Source organism: Pipra filicauda, unplaced genomic scaffold, assembly GCF_003945595.2.
Source record: "Pipra filicauda isolate LSUMZ 115617 unplaced genomic scaffold, ASM394559v2 scaffold30_size5312502_pilon, whole genome shotgun sequence".
Classification (NCBI taxonomy): Eukaryota; Metazoa; Chordata; class Aves; order Passeriformes; family Pipridae; genus Pipra; species Pipra filicauda.
In genome coordinates, this window is record NW_024104432.1 from 2,200,918 (window position 1) to 2,223,702 (window position 22,785).

The window sequence follows — 22,785 nt, forward strand, 5'->3', positions numbered from 1 at the left end:
CTTCAGCCTGTCAAGGTCTCTCCGAATGAAATGCTTGCTTTCCATTCAGATTATTAATCCAGATGTTAAGCTGTATTGGACCCAGTATTGACCCCTGGGGTACATTGCCTCCAACCAGACTTTGTACAACTGATCAGCAACCCCTAGGCCTGGACATTTAGTCAGCTTTCGTTCCACCTCACTGAACATACAGCTCATGCTTCATCAGTTGTTTTTTTTTGGTATGTCGTAGGAGACAGTATCAAAAGCCTTACTGAAGTCAGGGCAGACAACGTCCACACTCTGCTCTCATCTGCGAAGTTTGAGTTCACCCCAAGTGCCTACTCTTTCAACTAGAGACTACTCATTACTCTTGTAGTGAACTGAGTTGGAATATACAACTAAGACTGGAAGACCAACTGATTCATGCTGATAAATCATGTATATCTCTCTGTTGGAAGAACTGATAGTAAATTTAGTACAGCATAAAGAGTCTGGCTTACACTGATATGCAGCCATATAGAGTCATAGGGTTGTTAAGGTTGGAAAAGACCTTTAAGATCAAGTCAGCCCATCAGCCCAGCATCACCACTCAGTTCACCATTCGACCATGTCCTCAAGCGCCATATCCACATGCTTTTTGAACACTTCCGGGGATGGTGACTTCCCTGGGCAGTCTGTTCCAAAGTTTGACCACTCTTTACATAAAAGGAATAATTCCTACTATCTAATAAACCTCCCCTGGTGCAACTTGAGGCCATTTTCCCTTGTTCTACTGCTTATTACCTGTGAGAAGAAAATGCTCTCCACCTGGATTTACGTTGCATATTAGGAAGAAATTTTTTACAGAGAGTGATCAGACATTGGAATGGGCTACCCGGAGAGGTGGTGGATTCACTGTCTCTGGAGGTTTTTAAGATGAGATTGGATGTGGCACTTAGTGTCATGGTCTAGTAACCACGGCAGTGTTGGATCAAGGGTTGAACTTGGTGGTCTCGGAGGTCTTTTCCAACCCGGTTGATTCTCCGATTGTATTCATACAACCTTCTTTCAGGTACCTGTAGAGAGTGAGAAGGTTCCCCCCTAAGCCTCCTTTTCTCCAGGCTAAACAATCCCAGCTCCCTCAGCTGCTCCTCATAAGACTTCTGTTCCAGACCCTTCCTCAGCTCCGTTATCCTTCTCTGGACTTGCTCCAGCACCTCAGTGTTTTTCTTGAAGTGAGGGACCCAAAACTGAGCACAGGATTCATGGTATGCCTTCACTAGTGCTGAGTACAGAGAGATGATCCCTGCCCCGGTCCTGCTGGCCACACTATTGCTGATATATTTCTGATATGTAGTACCTAGCAACAAAAATACACCCCATAAGTATGTCCCCAGTATGTTCTCTAGTTGTCTTGCTATGATATATAAAGACATATCTTTCTTCCTTCTCTATGTCAATAGTGATTTTACAGATCTTTCCTGCAAAACAACATATTCCTTTTCCCAGCTGAAGTCTATGTAGTTTCCTGTCATGTGCAAAATATTCTATAACTGTGTTCATCTTCTAGTATACTTTTTTGCAATGGTTTGTCCAAACCTTTATGAAATATTCTGATTTGAAAACAATGTGGGTTCAAAAGGTGACATAATGATTTCTTGTAGATTGTTCTCAATTTGTTCTGGAATAACCCCTAATAACCAATTGCTACCTGAACTTCTGGTTGAGTGTTTTCCTGACATTTTCAGAGGACTATGCACAGTAATTCTCGTGGGTTTTCTTAGTGATAGTGGTTGATAGTGATAGTGGAGTCCTCAGCATCCATCAATAATGATATTTTTTCTTCTTGCATTACTTGTCACTTTGTGATTGAATTTCAACTGCCATTTCATCACTTGGTCTCTGAGGTCTGCTGAACATAATAAACAGCAACAACAGCAACAATAAGTTATTTATTATAGCTGAAAAAAAATGACCATCAAATAATGACTTTTCAAATTATTCTTACCTTGCAGTGATGCTTTTGTGCTTAAGCCATTGTCAGGAACTGTCACTAGGTCAGCAGCTGTCGCAGGACAGAGCATGTTTTGGAGAAGAAGTGCTATGAAGTGTCCTTGCCAGGAATAATTACACCGGTACAAAAATATCCACAGATGCCTACAAGATTCCTGTCTTGGAAAGGAAGATACTAAGAGTTTATCATGACAGTTTTCAGAGGCGGGTCCTTAAATTCCAATGTAACCTTGTCTCTTTGCACAAATCTGTGGGTCTTAACTTATCAGTGCTGTAAGGGGCCCTTAAAAAGTGTGACTGTTTGCTTTAAATAGCAAGAAAATAGGGCTTATATTTGAATCTGACCACTGCATTTATCTACAGACAGTTTAGGTAAATGAAATAATGATGAAGGTATAAAGGTTTAATTTTAAAAAAGGTTTAATTCATGCTCTTGTTCTGTCACGTTTTCTTTCCTTCTTATTAACATCCTCAATACCACCCCCAAAAAAAACCTGTAAATTTTTTTTCACAAAGTATTAACCTTGATAGAATTACCTTCTCTACTGAAAGCTATTTGCATTTAAATTTTTCTGGCCATTTCAAGCATTCAGCAAGAATAACAACAGAATAAGCTCCCCAGTTTAAAAAAGTAGGTCTGTAGCAAGAGACATTTTTAGAGTGTCCAGTGAAAAATATGGAAATATGTAAATTACTTGTTTAAAATTTAAAAATAATAATAATCAGGTCAAATTGAATATTCCATATCAGAATAGACACATTATTTTTTTTTTTACTTACAGCTGCATTAGACAGACAAGAAGGTAATTATTCTTTTCCCCAGCAACTTAATCCATAAAAGATACTCCTAAGAAGCCTAGGAAAAGTGGATTTGGGGATAGAAAATACTATTGAACAAAATAATTGCAGTTTTTCCTGGAGATCTCTCTGGCTCTTTGTGCTAGTTTTGGCTAGGGTAGAGTTAATTCACAGTCACTCCTACCAGGCTGTGTTTTGGATTTGTGCTGGAAACAGTGTTAATAACACAAGGATGTTTTTGTTACTGCTGAGCAGTGCTTACACACTCAAGGCCTTTTCTGCCTCTCACCCCACCCCACAAGTGAGTGGGCTGCGGGTGTGTAGTGGGTTTCTGTGGCTAGTTTCAGTAGCGGGACTGCTACAGGGGTGATTTCTGTTAGAAGCTGCCCATGTCTGGTGGAGCCAATGCCAGCCAGCTCGAGGACAGGCTTCCTGCCGCTGGCCAAGGCCAAGCGAATTAGGAGTGACAGTAACGCCTCCGTGATAACATATTTAAGAACAGAAAGTTATTGTGCAGATAAAAATTCCAGCAAGGGAAGAGCGGAGTGAGAACATGGGAATAACAATGTAGACACCAAGGTCGGTACAGAAGGAGGGGGAGAAGGTTCTCCAGGCACCGGAGCTGAGGCCCCTGCAGCCCGTGGTGCAGACCGTGGTGGAGCAGCTGTGCCCTTGCAGCCCATGGAGGAACATTGGGTTGCAGAGACCCACCTGCAGCCCGTGGTGGAGTCCATGCCGGAGCGGGTGGATATCCAAAGGAGACTGTGACCCTGTAGGAGGCCCATGATGGAGCAGGGTCCTGGCAGAGACCTGGAGCCTGTGGAGAGGAAAGCCCACGCTGGAGCAGGTTTTTCCCAGGTAGGACTTGTGACCCCTCTGGGGGACCCACGCTGGTACAGCACATTCATGAAGAATTGCACCCCATGGAGGAGTCCATGTTTGGGAAGAACTGCTGACTGTGGGATAGACTCAAGCCAGAGAGGTCCATCAAGGACTGTCTCCCGTGAGAGGGACCCCGTGGGAGCAGGGGAAGGACTCCTCTCTCTGAGCAGTGGCAGAAACAACAACTGACTGTAACCCCCATTCCCTGCACTGCTGGGGGCGAGGAGATAGAACTTGGAAGGAAGGAGGGGTGGGGAGAAGGTGTTTTTAAGATTAAGATTTTAAGATTCTCACTCTTTCACTCTGATGCTGTTAGTAATAAATTTAATTAATATCCCCACTTTGAGTCTGTTTTGCCTGTGATGGTGATCAGTAAGTGACCTCTCCCAGCTCTTGTCTCAACTCATGAATGTTTTGCTGTTTTTTTTTCTCTGCTCTATCCAGTTGCAGAGGGGAAGGAGACAGTGGCTTTAGTGAGTACCTGGTGTACAGCCAGGGTCAGCCCACTATAGGGTGCACAAGGAGCTGGGAGGGGACACAGCCAGGACAGCTGACCCCAGCTGACAAGAGGGATATCCCAGACCATAGGGTGTCATTGTCAGCAATAAAAAGCTGGGGGAAAGAGGAGGGGAGGATATTTGCAGTGATGGCATTTGTCTTCTCAAGTCACCATTACATGTGATGGAGCCCTGCTTTCCTGGAGATGGCTGAACACCTGACTGTCCATGGCAAGTGATGAATGAATTCCTTGTTTGACTTGCTTGCTCATGTCTTTTGCTTTACCTCTTAAACCATCTTTATCTCAAACAACGAGTTTTCTCACTTTTACCCTTCCCGATTTTTTCCCTATCCCTCTGTGGGGGAGTGAGTGGCTGTGTGGTGCTTAGCTGCCTACTGAGGTTAAACCGTGTCAGGTCTTTTCTCCGAGTGAGTCAGGAATGAAGGAAATTTATGCTATATGATCAGAGCAACCCTCCAGTTGTTTTAAAGACAATTTTTCCTATTTGCTGAGTACTTAGTCTCTTCTGTCGCTGTAAATAGTTGAAAAGGAAGCTTATCTGTTCTTTGAGGGAAAATACAAGATTAATTTTACAAGATTCTGAGCTGTTTGCTTGCATGATATAAAGGAGATCTTTGCTCATATTTGTTCTTCCTGCCCAGAACAAAGGTCTCTTGTTTTTTGCTTGGTCAAGACCTTATGCATGAGGTTCACCCACTTTTGTCTATACTTAGTGTACTATCCACAGGATGGCTTAAAATGCTTTGGATTTTTTGTTTGTTTGTTTGTTTGTAATATTTCTTGACAGATATGTCTTCTGATCACATCAGCAAAGTGCCAGTGCTTGTAGTATTTCTGTAACTAGTTTGGTGTTTTCCCTGATTACAATTATCTTTGCATAATGAAAAGCTTGGAAAAAGGATAAGGAAATACACACCATTCTGTTAGGCTGGAGGGACCTTTCATATACTGGTCTTAATTTTATCTCCCCTTGTCATGCCTCACGGATACTCTGTAACACACTTGAGATTTATTTTATGATCAATTACAAGATTAAATTAAAAATTACATCTCTGAAAATTATGATATATCTTTAAATACCCAATTGCACTCTTTCCTTTACTCTAAAAACATTTATTTATGTATCAATGAAATGCCAGATTCTTCTGTTCTTACAGCAGTTAAAGATTTTTTCGGTCTCAATTCTGAAATTTCCTTTTGAAATAACTTTATTATTTTTAAACTTATAAAACATCTTTCAGCCATCATCTTCCCAGTGTTTCAGTTATGCCTGTATATAATATCCAAAATTCCTAAACTTCTGTAATCTAAGGTTGCTGTTACTTTGGGAGAGGAAGAAGGAAGTTAGCTGCTTGAGTAATACAGGTAATAGTTAATTTTTTCAGTTTCAGCTAGCACATTAGACCAGATATTGCAACTCATATACAAACCATGCAGTAGTCTCTGGATTACTGTATTCAATATAAAAATATTTCTTGGAGAAAAAACATAGTTTGTTTTCACAAAAAATGCACATGGCATGCAGACATAGGCTATTTATGAAATAAGTTACTGCACTGCTGGAGCAAGGCTAGAAGAAAGAGATTTAAGAATATGTGTTATACTTTTGTAGAAGCATTAGGATGTGAGAAATAGAGCTTTTCCTAGCACTTCTGTAGCTGACCTTTCAATAAAATATTTGTTGAATTAAAATAGACATTTTCTGAAACAAAGGCTTGCATGAATAGTTTTGGTTACAGCAGAGATCCCTTTCCTGGGAAAGGTGTAAAAAATAATTAAGAGATTGTCAGGGTTTTATTCTAATTTATTTTTTTCCTGACCTAAACTTATGGGGATTCCTTAGAAATCTCCAGAAAATTAACACTTGGTCTGTGTCATGTAAAGAAAAATTGTCCCATTTAGGAAAGTCTACACATTTTAATAATTTGATATCGCCTTTTGAGGTGTCATGGTATATGTTTCAATTTATTTCTGTATATTCCTCTTCATCCACAAAGCCTTGGCTTCATCAAAACCTCCAAGGGAAGGAAATAAGTAATTTCAGATCAACCATTTTTCTCTTAGCACAGGAACCAGTGCACATGCAGGTGAGCACTGGTGTGTGGCCTTACATTCAGTCATATTTCTCTGGTGTTACTTGCTGTGTGTTCATGTCTACAGTGCCATTAGATGTTGCAGCACTCGAGAAGTGGTTGCACCATATATAGTTGCATTGTGCAGTTCAACAGATTTATACACATAGCTCTCAGGCCTACTACACATGCTGCTTTAGCTTTTTCCCAGTTTATTCTGCGTCATCCTGCAGCTATTAAAGGAATGAAATTTAGCTGATGACTTTTTTTTCAAGATAAAGGAGCACAAATAACATATTTAGCAGAGTTAATGATACTATTTTCTTCAGTTTAAATTTGTCTTCCACAGCTTTTGCATTGTATTGGGAACAATTTTTGACCTTAGATTATTTTCATCCGGTAGTAGCAAGAAGAAAAAAGCAAGTGGAAGCTGTTCACTGCATTTTCTACTGAGCTTGTATTTAAAAATTTGATACATCTTCTGGAATAGACAGTTGAGGGTTTTGTCTGGTTCAATTCTTTCAATTCCAGGAAAAGAGAAAGTGTGGAAAGATGTGTCACCTGAATTATTATATTTTTTTTTTCTAAATGAGATTTTTTTTAAAAATCCATTTTTACACAGTAAAATCAACATAAAAATATTTGCACTCTTCTGGAAATCCATCAGAAGAGTGTTTCTGATCAAGTCAAGTGCTGAAGTGTCCCAATATAGAAAGTGTTGGGATACCATGGTGATTGTATCTATAAAAATGTGTACCCTGTGAAATCTCAAGGATTAAGAGCAAACACACTTTGCAGTATACCTTATGAAAAGTCTTTAGAAGGAAAAAAGTCTACAGCACATAAGTACTGTGATTTTCTTCATGTGTCTGAACTCACTTTACCATGTCAGCTGTTTTGAATGTCACTAGACTTTGACTGTAGAGACTAAGAGCTGAACAGAAACTCCAACAAGCTGATACTAATTTTTGGAATGTTTACAATGCAGTGCTGGACATTAAGGGTAATTTTTTCTATGTATCTGATCTGTTGTTTCATCAGGATTCACTGTTATGAAAGTCAATGAAATCCTTGAACTAATATGAAGTGTGGCAGCTGCAAGAAAGCCCTGGCTTTTGAACTCAAGCTCCCTGCTACCATTGTGCAGTCCTGATCAGAGCCACCAAAAATTCAGTTGTATTCCTCTGTATCCACCATGTCAAACAGAAGCTTGTTCCAGAAGCTCACTACTCTCACACCAGAATTCTTCCTCTAATATTCAATTTGAATTTGTTGCGGTCTGGTTTACATTTTGTCTTGTGTTAGTCTATCTTGAAGTTTATGCTGATCTTCTACCTCCACACTGATTCTCTTCCCCTCTGACACCATCCTACTTCATCTTCCTACACCATCCTTTCATTCCTTCGTTCTGTAAAAAAATCACTCATCATTCCTCTCCACATCACAGCCTTCATTTTGGTAAAATGAGCAAGTCATACTCTTTGAGTGCTCTCTGTAAAGTCAACCTTTCTCATTTCCCTGTTCATGCTATGAAATTTTCTCTCCCACTTTTGCAATTTTAACTCCTCTTTTTTGAGAGAGGATAGCTAGAACTTTATGGAGTTTCCAGATGAAATCTCATGAGTACATTATACAAGGGCATTAATATTTCCTGAGCCTCTGCAAATATTCTGATACACTCTACTGCTGTATGTTTTTTTTTTTTATTTAATGTTATATCCGTTGGGTGAGAGGGATTGTAACATCTGTCTTTTATTGCCATTTGTGTTATGTCCAGTTCAGTAGGTGCTAGGCTCTATTGTAAAGTTTAATAATCAGTTTTATTAGTTGTGTCAATGAAATGCATCTCTCATTACTTGAGAATGTTGGTGACATGCTTTATTAATAATTGCTTACCTCATTTCTCTCTGTATTTTCAGTTCATTTTGCTTCTCATTCATACTGAGCTTGCATGTGTTCATTTTAGCATTTTTGCTTCTCTGCTGTGGCTACCCTTCAGGAAATGCAAAACAGTTTACAAATCTTACTGTTGCATATTCAAATCTTTGTGCAATGTAATTGTAAGGTTCAGTCTCCACATAATAAAGCGTACAGATTTTTTACAGGAACTGTATAAACAGTAGTCAGCATTATAGTACCTTAGAAATAGAATCATACAATTGTAGATTTGTTTAGGTTGGAAAAGACCTTTAGGGTCGTCTAGTTCAACCATCAGCCAACCACCACCACCATGTTCACCGTTAACCATGTCCTCAAGTGCCATATCCACATGTTTTTTGAACACTTCCAGGAACAGACACTCCTTCCCTGGGCAGTTTGTTCCACTGCTTGACAACCTTTTCTGTGAAAAATTTTTCCTACTATCTAATCTAAACTTCCTCTGGTGCAACTTGAGGCCATTTCCTCTCATCCTATCACTTGTTACCTGTGATAAAAGACCGACCCCCACCTGTCTACAACAGGTGTCTATTTGCAGAGAATGATAAGGTCCCACTTTCATCTCCGTTTCTCCAGGCTAAACAATCCCAGCTCCCTCAGTCACTCTTCATCAGACTTGTGCTCCAGCCCCTTCCTAAGCCCCACTGCCCCTCTCTGGAAACGTTTCAGCATCTCAATGTCTTTCTTGCAGTGCGGGGCCCAGAACTGGACACAGTACTCGAGGTGTGGCCTCACCAGTGCCGAGTGCAGGAAAATGATCACTGCCCTAGTCCTGCTGGCCATACTATTGTTGATACAAACCAGGATGCCACTGGCCTTAATAAAACTAATGTTCATAATAAACTCTAATGAAGCTGCTACTTAGATGACAACATATTTATTAGACCCAATATAATTTAATTTATTCACTGACTCATAAGGAAAAATATATATTGTTATAGACTGTATAGACTGCAACATTATACAAAGAGGAAAACATAGGAGAGAGAAACAAGTCAAAATCTTACTAGACTTTCTGATACAATAAAAAAGACTTTTACTCTATATAAAATGTGCTTTTATGACTATAAATTCAAGATGATTGAAGACTGATATATATAACTGCATACATTTCATTTTATACAGCCATAGCAGTATGATTTAATGCTTTTAGGCTGTATACTGTATTTCTGATTTTACTTAATATATGTACAAAGAGTACATTTAACCTAACTTGAAAAGAAGTAAGTCTTAAAATCTAGTGCTATATTTAACATTTGAATAATTGTTTCTACAGCAGACCAGGGACCTCATTTTAAGGGAACTAGGTGCAAGAAAGATCAAGACTGGATGTTCTGTCCAATATGAATGCTATTCTTGCCATTGCAAGGCTGTAGAACTGAGCATTGTAGAGTATCATAGAATGGTTTGGGTTGGAGGGGACCTTAGAGATCACTGAGTTCCAACCCTCCTACCATGGACAGGGACACCTTTCACTAGACCAGGTTGTTCAAAGCTCCATCCAACCTGTCCTTGAACACTTCCAGGGGGCATGTACGACTTCGCTGGGCAGCCTGTTCCAGTACCTCACTACCCTGAGTAAAGTATTCTTATCATCTAATCTAAATCTCTCTTAGTTTAAAATCATTCCCCCTTTTCCTGTCCTTATCTGTCCTTGTGAAAAGTCACTCTCCCTCTTCTTTCTAAGCCTCCTCCAGATACTGGAAGGCTGCAATGAGGCGTTCCTGGAACCTTCTCTTCTCCATGCTGAACAAGCCCAGCTCTCTCACCCTGTCTTCATAGGAGAGGTCTCATAGGAGACTCACTCTAACAGGTCGACATCCTTCCCGCTGAGCACCCCAGATCTGGATGCAGCACTCTGGTTGGGGTCTCACAAGAGTGGAGTATAGGGGCAGAATCCCCTCCCTTGACCTGCTGGTCATGATGCTTTTGATGCAACCCAGGACATGATTGGCGTTCTGGGCTGCAAGTGCACATCACAGGCTCATGTCCAGCCTCTCATCATGTCCAGCCTCTTATCCACAAGAACCCTCAAGTCCTTCTCCACAAGGCTACTCTCAATGAGTTCTTCCTCCAGTCTGTACTCATGTCTGGATGACTGAACATGCTCTTTTTGATTCCTTCTGTTAATGATTTTGATGAAACCCTTATGCAGTAATTCTGAATTTTGGGGAAAGTAATTTACAATTTTCAACTTTTAAAAAGCATGGCTAGTGAGGCTATTTGGTGGACCGGTGCAAATATTGGCCAATTAAATTGTCCATCTATAAGTTTCTTCTTGGAAAAAACGTGACTCCGTTTACTAACGACGTTAAAACATTTAAAAATGGAAAAAAGAAATCTTGTGGCCATAGACAAATGATTATAGTAATAATTTTCAATGAAACTGCTGATTCATGTGTCGCTTTTTCATCTTAGAAGTAGATTGTAAGCAATCTCAGGGGAACTACTTTTTTGTTTGGTTTTGTATAATACATGGCACAGAAGGATCTCTAAAGAACTGTGTAAGTAGCCTAGATTGTTGCCTGGACTAGGAATAAGGTGGCAGAAAAGAATATTTTCTATTCATCTTTTGTCCTTTGTTAACCATCATGGTGTTGCCTTAAAAAAGATATGTCTTTGAAGAATATGTCCTATGTCTACAAAGACTTGTTGTAAAGGAAAAAGGAAAAAAAAAACAATTTAGTCACTGAATAACTGAAGAAAAAAAATCCACATTCAATGCAGAGACATACAAACCAGCACTTTGTCATAAATCTGATAGTTGTAGTCATTGCAGCAATGATCTGGGGTTGTTATTCCCATGTTTTATTCAGATGTCCACCTATGAAATTTAGAGGTTTAATTAAATAGTATTCCAATTCATGTCAGACAGACCTCAAAAGAGAAATGTAAACAAATAAGTAATTCCACAGATTGCCTGAACAAGAACTACAAAAGCACAAACCAAATCAAAATTTTATTCCGGAATAGTCACTCGAACACATCCTGTTGTTTAGAGAAATAGTGGCTGTGGCTGCTGTGTATCCACAGTAGAGTCTGATTGGAAAAATATTTGGTAAGTGTTTTTTTTTTTAGTTGTCAGAATGTAAAGAGATTTTCTGCTGATCATTCCAATTCAGGGAGTTTTTACGCAAGTCTGTCTGGGCTGTACTGTGTGGTTGCTCCTGAACTTGATAGCAAAACCCAGCTCTAAGGAGGTGAACTCTGCTCTGGATCTGTGGTATTATTGCATTTCATTTAATACAGACATTTTCAAATTTGCATCTAGGAAGAAAAAAATCAAACCTTAAAATATCTCAGTAAGCACTGAAGTGGGATTCTTTCCCTATTCTGATCATTGCAAATTATCTGGTAAAACAATGCATATTCATATAGGGAGAGTGAAGCTAAAGTTTCCTAGCATTCTGAAAAAGATGAGAATTGAGTTGGCTGTCAGGTCAATTTAATTTGGGATGAAATACCAACATAATCAGCCCGTCATATGTGAAGGAAGCTTCAGTTTCTTCTAAAACACAGTATGTTCAGGACACATATGGTCTTGCATGAGCTTAGGGGCTTTATGTATTTTAGGTATAATAGTGCATATATAGTAAGGTGTTGAATATATGTTCAATTTTTTCATGCCCTGTTAGAAGAGGAGCAAAATGTTTCTGAGGCGTGAGATGTTATTTTATTTTCTGGCACTACAGCAAATTTCTCTGAAAGTGTTTCTTCATTGTTGTGCCTCTGTTCGTTTCTAGAAAATAGGTGTAAACTGTTTGCAATCTTGCAAATTTGTAACATGTTTTTTTACAAGTAAAATATTTTTAAGACCTCTGAATACTAGTATTCTGCATAGAATTTCATCATGTGAGCTACCTTAAGCGGCTTCAAAGGCTGACAACCCTCATGTACATTACTGGAGTCAGTTAGAGAATACTCATTTCTCTGAAGTGCATTAAATCAGGCAACAATTCAAAGAATGACAATTACATGACCTGTCCCCAAAAAGGCCTCTAACATATGTGTGAACAGATACTACTAACTGGTGGAATACTTGGTAATAAGGATTTCAACTGAAAATATCAAAAGTAGGGAAAATATTTATGAGAGGAGGATAAATATTTAGCTTTTCAAATCAAATGAGAGATACATAGAATCATGGAGAACTTTTTTTTCACACTGCACATTAACTTAATCTAACAGAATTCAGCTCATGCAGACAAAAAAAGAACTAGACAGAAAGAGAGGTTAGATAACATAGCTGGCCAAAATGTTTGGATATAGCACATATAAGTCTTTGTACAAAGCAGACTTTGTAAAAAGTTCTGTTCAGCATAAACTTACTGAAAAGATATAAAGAGAGAGTCGAATGTGTATTGTCTGTGAATGTAGCTTTCAAAATTCTGAAGATTCAAAAAGGGATGAAGAGTACAATTTGATAATGAAATGTGTAAAGAAAAAATTTGCTAATGAAGAAGGTTAAAATTGATTCATTACATTTGCACAGGATTTCAGCAGAACGTAGGAATTAATGGTCAGAGAGATATAGAACTGCGTAGTCAGACATATGCTCTTGAAAACACAGCTGTCTTCAGTTCTTCATGACATTGACACTGGAACTCTGTTGCTATTGAAATAACATAAAATTATCCAGTTTAAAAATCCACAAGTTTTTTTTCTGTAATAGTTGTCAACAGTTTTTCTATATTAAATGTCTTCATTATTTTCTGACCTCAATACGACTTCACAAATGTGAAGCTTCATTCAAGCAAACACTTTGTAAAGGACTCTTTTATCAATATGATATTATTTGGCTTTTTGAATAAAAAAATAGAAGGAGTAACAATTCAACATGTATATCACCAAAGAATGAAAGAAATGTTAAAAAATGGAGTCCACAATACTGGTGTACAAAGTAGAAATTCTTATGCTGGTTAACTCTGATCAGTGCACTCAGTAAATATTCACTGGACAGGATGATTGTCAGTGAAATGATCAGGTACTGGCTGCTTCATTCATTGGGATTAGTACAGAACCAAAGGTAGGTTATCAGTCACCATAAAATACGTGATTCAGAAGGTTTCCAAAAGAACAGCAATGAGATGAAAGCATAACACTTTAAACAACTAAGATATAAACAAAAATTATTTCATTTATTCAGGAAAATGTTAAGAATGTAAGATTAAAGTCAAGGATAAATGTTTTTCAATAGTGATCAATCATCTTTATTTCATTTCATGACCAATTCAGTATCAGTCAGGAATTCACCACACAGGAACTCAGGTTTTGCCATATGATCATCAAACACTGGGATAATAAAGATGAAGGAAGAAAGAACATGGAAAAAAGCAGATGTGCTAAGACACAGCAATAGCTTAAAAGGAATGAAACAAAAAAACCTTCTCTTTTAGTGAAAAATGTAGGCATATTACAGGAAAAGTCATCATCACTGTCTGTAATTAGACATATATTTAGCTAGGTTACCAGACACTTCCCATTATCTTTTGTCATTTCTGCTGAAACTTTAATCACTTGGGCTGGAATTTTCTACATCATGACAGTAGCTTTAGGCCATATAGATTTGTATCTTCTTTAAATGTCAGGTAACACCACTAGGTAGTTTCTTTAAATAAAAACAAGTGGGAGAAAGAAGTAGTACTTTTTATTATGTTTAAAAATTAGAACTACTATTTTTAAGAACTGATGTAGTTTTGGAGCTAAAACTTGAAATCTGTTACATTACATGGGGCCTTATTTGGTTGAGGATTATTCTGGATAGAGTACCAGCATAAGAAAGATTTAAGCCTAAAAAAGCAGATGTTCTTTCAGAAGTTTCTTCTGAGATAGATGGGAACAGAGGTTTCTCTAACTATTGCAAGAGCTCCCTGAAACTAGTTTACCCTTAGTAAGAAGTTTTTTCTTCCAGCATTCAAGAAGAATTGAATACCTGCAGAAATTTCTGCATGAGTGGAAAACTCTTAGAGCCATGGAGTGTGAAACATGAAAGAGGATATGACCCTGTTTCATATAGCATTTACAGCTATGACATGAAACGTAAAACAAAACATACCGTCTCAGTTTTTCAGTAAAGATGTTTTATCATCGAGAGTGGATAGAAATTCAATTTAGCATGTTCAAAAATATGTCTCTGAAGAAGTGAGGGGAAGGGATCAGAGAGGACAAGGTTTTCAGTGACTTGTCTGGATAAAGTTTTATTTCTATGTCTGAAATAAGTTTTGATAAGAAATGCAGGATGTATTGGAGGATTTAGATTTAAATGAGTTGATGTACAAATTTTTTTCATGTTCTTTTTATGATATATGATACTGTACAAGATCTTTAGGTTGTGTATTGATCATTACAGAGAAGAGAAAAATGAAACTGAAATGGCAATATTTCCTTTCTCAAGAGGGACAGTAGGTGAAACTTAGAAAGGATTCTGAGTAGTAGAGGTATTAATCTCACAGGAAAGTCATCCAAGTTGAATTAAAGCATGAACTCCACCTGTATCTAGGTTGGGAGGAAGCAGAATAAAGAATTCCAACACTGATGCAATGAGGTGAGGATGCCATGGGAATATGTGGTCAAAAGATTTCTGACTGAAAAGTACCCCATCAAATACATTTTGCACAGCATGTCCTCAAATATATTGTAATTACAGATTCAGTTTTACTTTTAACCTCTTTATTTCCAAACTCATGATCATTCCTGTCCAAATCTTTGTCTAAAACACTTATGAATACACCAGGACTTTGCTGTCCTGATCAGTCCAATACCATAGGACAAGATTGATGACAATGAAAATAGAGATCTGAAGACAAAGTTTTGCAAGTAAATAACAGATGAATATATAGAATATATCTGTCATTCTGGAGATAACACTGCTTCAAAGATGGGCTTCTAGAGCTCAGAGTCTGGGAAAGTAGATGTTGACTGAAATATACTGAGGCATAATCAGCAGAGATAAGTTTGGATGCCTGTGGCACTAAGCAGATGGAGTTCAGGAAGGAAAAGACTGCGTTGCGTGATCTCTTTTGAAGCTGCTTAGAGACATATCGGTCTCCATTCCATAGGTGCAGTACACTTGTTCTTCTATTAAACCAAGAGAATTAGTTATGTTATATTAGCTGGAAAAGAGAATCCCTGATATCTGCTTTCAAAATCAAAGCCTTCACAATATGTGAAAACAGTCATTTTAGCACAGGCTTTTGGCAGTTTTGTTCTTCAGCTATAAAATGAAGTTGACCCTACAATCTAAGGTCACAGGTATTCTGTGAAGCTAAATTTGCTAATACCTTTGAAATACTTACATGGTGAAAAGAACATGAATAAAATAATTGTTTTAATACAAATTATGAAAAGAACTTGGGTAAACAGGCATATGGACACACATTGGGTTGAACAATAAAAGCAATTATTAAGAAGATACTAATGAAGAAGGAACCGTCAGGAAAAAAAATTTAAAAATCTATGTCAGGACTGTAGCAAAAGTAAACACACAAAGAGGTGAATTAACTGTATATATAGTTATAGTTACATCCCCCATTCTATAGACTATAACATACAAGTACTTAGAAATAAACACGTGGGGGTTTTTTGTGGGTTTTTTTGTGAAATCAAATGCTTTTATGGAAGCAAATGCCAAAATTGCATATATTAATGAAAATTGAATGAGAGAATCTTCTACCCAAAATACACCACAGCAGGAGAAGATGCCTGAAGGAAGCTGCAGGAATGGGGAGGAGGAAGAAGTGTCTGAAATGAAGGAGTGAAGCTGATCCTAGGAAGAAGAGGATGTGGGAGGAATATGCTTTTTGGTTTTGTGTTTTGGGTTTTTTTCAGGGTTTTGGGGTTCAGGTTTTTTTGTATTTGTTGATTTGTTTGTTTTACCTCAGTATCATTCTCTATTTGTAATTGGCAATAGATTAACTTAATCTTCCCCAAGTTGAGTCTGCTTTGCCTGTGAAGATAATTGATGAGTGACCTTTGTGTCTTTATCTCAGTGCATTTAGTTTTCTTCATATAATTTTCTCCCCTTGGTCTGTTGAGGAAGGGGAACAAGAGGGTGTCTAGGTGGGCACCTGGCACACAGCAAGTTCAAACCACCACAAGAGCTTTGAACCCTTCCTCTCAAAGAAGGGATTGATTTTGCCTTGTACAACTTTGGAAAAATATGGTATACATTACAGAAACAAAATATTTTCACTTGAAATGTCAAAAATGCTGAAACATCTGCTATGTAATTGTATCTATTGTGATAAGAAATGTGGATCTACAGTAAATCTGGAAAACTCTAGAAAGTGAATGCATACAGATATTCTGTCTCTTGAAAGCAGGCAAATTCCAAATGAATACATATAGTAGTATTACGTAAATGATTGAAAGTAATTGTGGCTTAATGAAGAGGCAAGTTAGGAGGAAGACATGTTACTTTTACACACTAGTCCACATCCCCTGGAATTTCTTCTGTTGTTTGCCATCGAGTAGCTCTGTCCATTTTCCTGAGAATGAAAACTCCTTTGTAAAAATTTACAACCAAGTGTGAGAAACGTTTATAATAGATGGAATAATTTAGCTGTCACTTTTATAAGAGGATACCAGGGTATATGAATGCATCATCATCACAAATGCTCCTTTAGCATTTTATTTAGATACAGGATTTTCAAAGTTTGCAGAAACAGGAATAGAGAAAAGTGATCTCAAAAGTCTCTTATAACCTCTAGAGATTTGGACTAGTGTTATTAGTATGTTAAGGAAAACATCTCAGAATCAAAAAGCACTCTCTCTGGTATGCTGGATGAAATGTTACAAAAGAGGGCTGCAAAAAATCTCTCTCTGACTACCACCAAGAGTAATGCATCGCTACCAGTGAAGAAAGGTAGAGTTTTTGAAGGTGAATAAATTTATGCTTTTCTTTCTGATAGAAGCTTTTAGATGGAACACTTTATATCTTTCTGATCAAGGCAACAGTACTTAGAGGTGTATACTGGCACACCCAGTCTATGTTTGCTAAATTGCAGGCACAATGTAAAAAATCACTCCAAAAGGGAGAGAAAATGTAGTTTAATGCATTGTGAGAGATATAGTTAGTCCTAAAATTTGATACAAATTTACTGGCTTTTGAGTGGTGATCATAGAAAATGATATTTTAGAGTGCAGAACAGTCAGCCAGTCAGACAGATATAAAGATCAGAGATGTCTGAGGGGAAAAATTCTCCAATGAGGGCAAATTTTGTCACTGTTAGCTCTCTCTCACTTCATCTAAATACTCTCTGCAGGAAAAAAAATCCTAGTCTTTGAAAATATTTTCTGCTATGCTTTACATTTAAGTTCTTTGAGTGAGGCTAGTGAACTTTACTGTAAAAAAGATCAGGATATTATTGTATACCAGGGTTTTTTGGTGGTGGTGGTGATGGTGGCTTTCCACTTAAAGGATGTGGAAAGTCTGCAGAAAAGTACTAATGGACATTGAAATATGCATTTCCTTTTGCAGGTGCAGGGACCAGAAAATACATCTATCCTGTCCTCTGAACTGTGTATTACAGGGAGTGTCTGTTTCTTTATATAATAATATTTTTGATGAGAGAAGACTTAAAAATAGTTGTCTATAAAACTATATGTTCCATTTTGTTTTGCAAGCAATATTTGCCTTGCTAGGTTATCTTCAGCCTTTTCAATTTCATTTTGTCTTGAGCTTTGACAGAAAAATGCTGACAGAGAGTGAAGGATCCGTTGGTAGTAACAGTCCAGGACCTGGTGGCTCTCCTGATCAATACAGGTATTAGACAATTGAGTTCAAGAATCACAGAATTACAGAATGGGTCAGGTTGGAAGGGACCACAGTGGGGTCATCTGGTCCAACCTCCTGCTCAAGCAGGGTAATCCTAGAGCACATGGCACAGGATTATATTCAGATGGTTTTTGAATACCTCCAGCAAGGAAGACTACACAACCTCTCTGAGCAACATGTTCCACTGTGTGGTCACCCACCCTGTAAAGAAGTTCTCCCTCATGTTCAGGTGGAACTTCCTGTGCATCAGTTTCTGCCCATTGTATCTTGTCTTATTCTTTGGGACCGCTGAGAAGAGCCTGATGCACCCTCTAGACACCCTCCCTTCAGACACTTACATACATTTGTAACTTCCCTCTCAGTCATCTCTTCTTGAGGCTGAACAGGCTCAACTTTCTCAGCCTATCCTTGTAAGAGAGATACTCCAGTCACTTAATCATATTTGCTACCCTCCACTGGACCCACTCCAGGAGTTCTGTCTCTCTTGTACTGACAAGCCCAGAACTGGACACAGCTCTCCAGATGCATCCTCAGTAGGGCTGAGGGGCAGGATCACTTCCCTTGACCTGCTGTCAATGTTCTTCGTAATGCACCGCAGGATTCCATTGGCCTTTTTGGCCACAAGAGCACACTGCTGGCTCATGGACAGCTTGTTCTCCACTAGGACCCCCAAGTCCTTCTCCGCAGAGTTGCTTTCCAGCTGGTCAGCCCCCTGCCTGTTACTGGTGCAGAACTCTGCGTTTATGTTTGTTGAACTGAAATAGGTTTCCTTCTGGCCAACTCTCCAGCCTGTCTAGGTCTTGCTGAATGGCAATACAGCACTCTGGGGTATGAGCCACTATTTCCCATTCTGTATCATCAGCAAAATTGCTGGGGTGCACTCTGTCACTGCATTCAGGCCATTGGTGAATAAATTGAACAAGACTAGACCTGGTACTAACCCATGAGAACTCAGTGAGCTACAGGCCTCCAGCTAAAAGAAAAGAAGTGAATTGAATCGAATGACAAAAGTATATGTTTAAATTTTTAAGAATGGAAGGAAAAGTATATATTTAATTTTTTAAGAATGGAAGGAAAAGGAATTTCTAGATGGTGGAGTATGTTAGATATTAAAAGAAAGTGTATCTCATCAAAAAAAGGACTCAGAAAACTTGCTCAGGAAATTGTCACTGTAATTAGTCAGATAATGGTAGCTGTCATGTTTTAGACTACTCAACATGAAAGATCACAGAGCAAATAGCTATTTCATATGCTTAACAATTTTTATTTGTTAATTATATGTGTCAGACATTAGTACTGAAAGGCAGAATACTATTTTTTTCTTGCAGTTAACTTTCACAGTAAAAATAATTGGTTTGTACCAGGTGATGCTGGTTTATCTGCATTCCAGTAAAAAAAGTATATATACTTGCAGGACAGACAACTGTTTAGTAAAACCCTAGAAAAGGTAATGTAAAGTCATAAAATATCACATAACTTTTTGATACATCAGTGTATGGCCCTCTGACCAGGGCATGGCATGCTTCACAGATCCTATCCATGGTGAGGTTTGCCATACTCACATTGGCTGGTGTTCTTATCAGAATCTTGCTCACAGTACATCTTCATCAGCCACTGGGAACAATGAAACCTGTGATGCTGACTTAGCTTTAGAGAGTCCCTTGGACAACACAGTATAATATTCTTATCTCATTAATAAAGCTGCAGTTCTTGAAGAGATGCATGTAATATTTCAAGTGAGTAAAGCAGTATTATTTGCATACTTTTGATTAAGTACACACTCATTACATATATATTGAATAATTTTGCAGACTGTGTATTCATTAATTAATTATACTGTTGATTAGCTATGCCTTGATTAAGTACCAGTCATGTGGTATCCATGATACAGAAGCATATGTCTGGATTAGCCATTATGTGGATCACTAACTCCTCATACAGTAGTCCTCAGATAGACCGCTGCAGAGTCAAATTTCATATGCAGTCACATGTAGAAATTGCAGTGTTCGGATGAGCCCAATGAAACCTCACTTTACCAACACAGTATGTTTTATAATAGAAAGGTCACTGAAAGGTGTATGCTGGTTCTCAGGGCCCAGATAAACTATCATTTCATAGTATGATGTTACTAAATTTATTTCTAGAAGGAATTGTCAAATGAGCCAAGTAATGGAAAACTTTAGCTCAAAGAAACTAAACAACGACAAAGTGATCAAAACAGTTCAGACAAATCCTGCAGTTGTCTTCCCAGAAACTTCTTGTTTCCTTAGTTTATCACAAAAGTGGTCATCTGCCATGTGCAATATCACATAGGTGAAGGTACAGATCTTGGTGCTCCAGGCTAAATAAACACAAGCATAGAGCAGAATGTCACCAGTAAAATAGAATTCAGCTCTCTTTCAACATGGAATCAAGTCTCAGGACACTGCTGATGAAAGAATAATTAAAAAAATAGAAAGGACATGTTCTGGGGCAGAAGTGGCAGGAACTATATTTCCTTTTCTTCTAAAAAAAAAAAAAAGAAAAAAGATTTCAAAAGTATCCCAGTACAACAAAGAGATAAACCCAAGATCTTTTATGAATAATAATAATTGCAACATAGACCAGACATGCTAGAAGAATTTGGGGTATATATTTGCCTTGAGTGTCAGAAATCCAAATAGATCCTGCAATTCTTTTACCTACTTAGTCTAAAACTTCTATCATGACCCTATTGGTCTTTTTTGGGGTGATGCTTTCGGGCTCTCTTTAAGCTGCGCAAATGTTCACTGCAGCAGAGGTTTGTTCAGTTATTGCACCTCAGCGGTTTGCACCAATTCTACTGCAAACCCTGTCTCTGAAGAGGGAGATTTGGATAACTGTGAAATTTGTATTATATTTTAAGCAGAAACAGAAAAAATGTTGCCTTTAAGAACTGACATTATCCCTCTCAAAGTGAAGATTCAATCTTTCTGTTCAAGTGACTAGAAGAGCCTCTACAGACAAGAATTTTAGCTATATATATGCTACAGACCTCATATAGGAGCAGAAAGCCATGCATTAGTCATGAAGAAGATTTTCTGTGTGAAATATGACACAAATAGATATTTGACTGCATAGAAAGCAACCTCAAATAAGAGAAACTTCTCATTATGTGGAAATTTTGTTTTTTCTGTATTTTCATGAGTGAGGGTATTATTTTAGTTGTCTATACGCAGATGTCTCTGTTATTATTAGTGAAACTGTTTATAAGCCAAAAATGGTAGAATCTGAGAAAAAAAATAGGAAAATCAAAAGAAAAATAAAGAAAACTTCCACATAATATTTTCTTAGTTATGTTTTTGCTAATGGTAAAGATAATTTTACTACTCAGTTCAAAGAATTCAGGATTAGGAATGGTTTAAGAGTCCCTGAAAATCCCAGGTTATGGACACTACAATTGATTCCTACCCAGATCAAGAAATAAATGGGTTTTAGGGAATATCTAGCAGAGCAGGAAACAAGCAATTCAAAAGGCCCAATGTCCGCTGAAGCCTGTAACATTCCTCAGAGGTGGGATTTATGAGTGAAAAAAAAAGTATTATTTGCACAAAGAATTGCATTTTATTAGAGTGTGTAAATATCTTCTGCTTGCTACAGGTTAAAGCCTCGGGAAAATGCAGTGTATCAAAGCCAGAAATGCTGCTCTGCAAGAGAAAAAATTTTTGTCCTCATAGCACACTTCCCTTCTCTTTAGCAGCCTATTTTTTGCTGTGTATTGTATTTTGCTTTATTTTTCTTTGCCTTTTTAATTCTCTCGATTGGAATGGAAAAAGCCACTATACGTATTTGCATGCCAAGCTCTATGGACTTTTCCAGCAGTCTATCTTTGATGCTCTTTTGACATACTATTGCCACTGATTGCTCTAATTGTTTGGTCCTGGTTCATCCATTTTAGGTTTAGCGAGTTAAGACTTTACTCCCCATTTCCAGTAATTCAATTCAGTTCAATTAATTTGTAGCACTAAGGACTCGGTGTATTCTGTATGCACTTAAAATGCTTTTGTAAATGTCTGATGCATTCTTAGGGAATATTTAATTCAGTGAGTCGACAGAGTTTTCAGACTATTGCCACTGTGATAATGAAAATCATTATCACACAGAGGTGATTGGGATGCATCCTTACACATCAACCTAATAGTAGATCACTAGCTTGTGTATAACATGTCACATGATGTAATATGATGGCTGTTTCAAAAGCAAGTTATCAGTAACTGATTCCTCATAGAACAAAAACAGAAATCAGAGATGTACAGGCACTGAGGAGCTCGGAAGATCATTGGAAACCAGATACTATCTGTAACCTGTTAAATCCAATGTAGATTGTGTTAAAATTGCCCAAAATAGCGTTTTCACACCTTTTCACATCAAGAAAAATTTGTCTGTCCATCCTCCATAGAAGGATTAATTTAATTTTTCATAGGAGCAACTGCAAGCTGTAGTTATAGCTAAGGACTTTTCCCAGAAAAGTAAAATCATTATAACGGCTTTTAAAGCCAGTTTTGTACTTGGAAAAAAGTAGATGCTGTGGCATCTGATAGGGGAAACAGCAGAGAAATTTTTAGTAACATTTGTTCCATGAAGATAACAGTAGCACAGCACTTCCAAGTCTAATTGCATTTATGATATATATATAAACCCAACATGTATTTATAGATCCTACACAATGGCATTCTGCCCTCCCTCTTGATGTTTTATCCTTAACCAATGAAGTCTTCTCTGCAGCAAAATTTTCCAGAAAAAACAATTAAGTCCAGTTTTTCAGTTCTGAACTAAACAAAGGAAATCAGCTTCCCCACCTGCTGTGG

The 22,785-nt window shown here is 37.8% G+C and overlaps 1 long non-coding RNA gene across 1 annotated transcript in view; it reads left to right on the forward strand.

The window, feature by feature from the left end:
• Positions 1-3,458: 3,458 nt before the first annotated feature.
• The window catches only part of LOC120323667, a 56,286-nt gene continuing 36,959 nt past the window's right edge, over positions 3,459-22,785 (forward strand). Inside the window, exon 1 of the long non-coding RNA XR_005564342.1 lies at positions 3,459-3,630. This is a non-coding gene — a long non-coding RNA (uncharacterized LOC120323667). The remainder of the gene's footprint in view (positions 3,631-22,785) is intronic.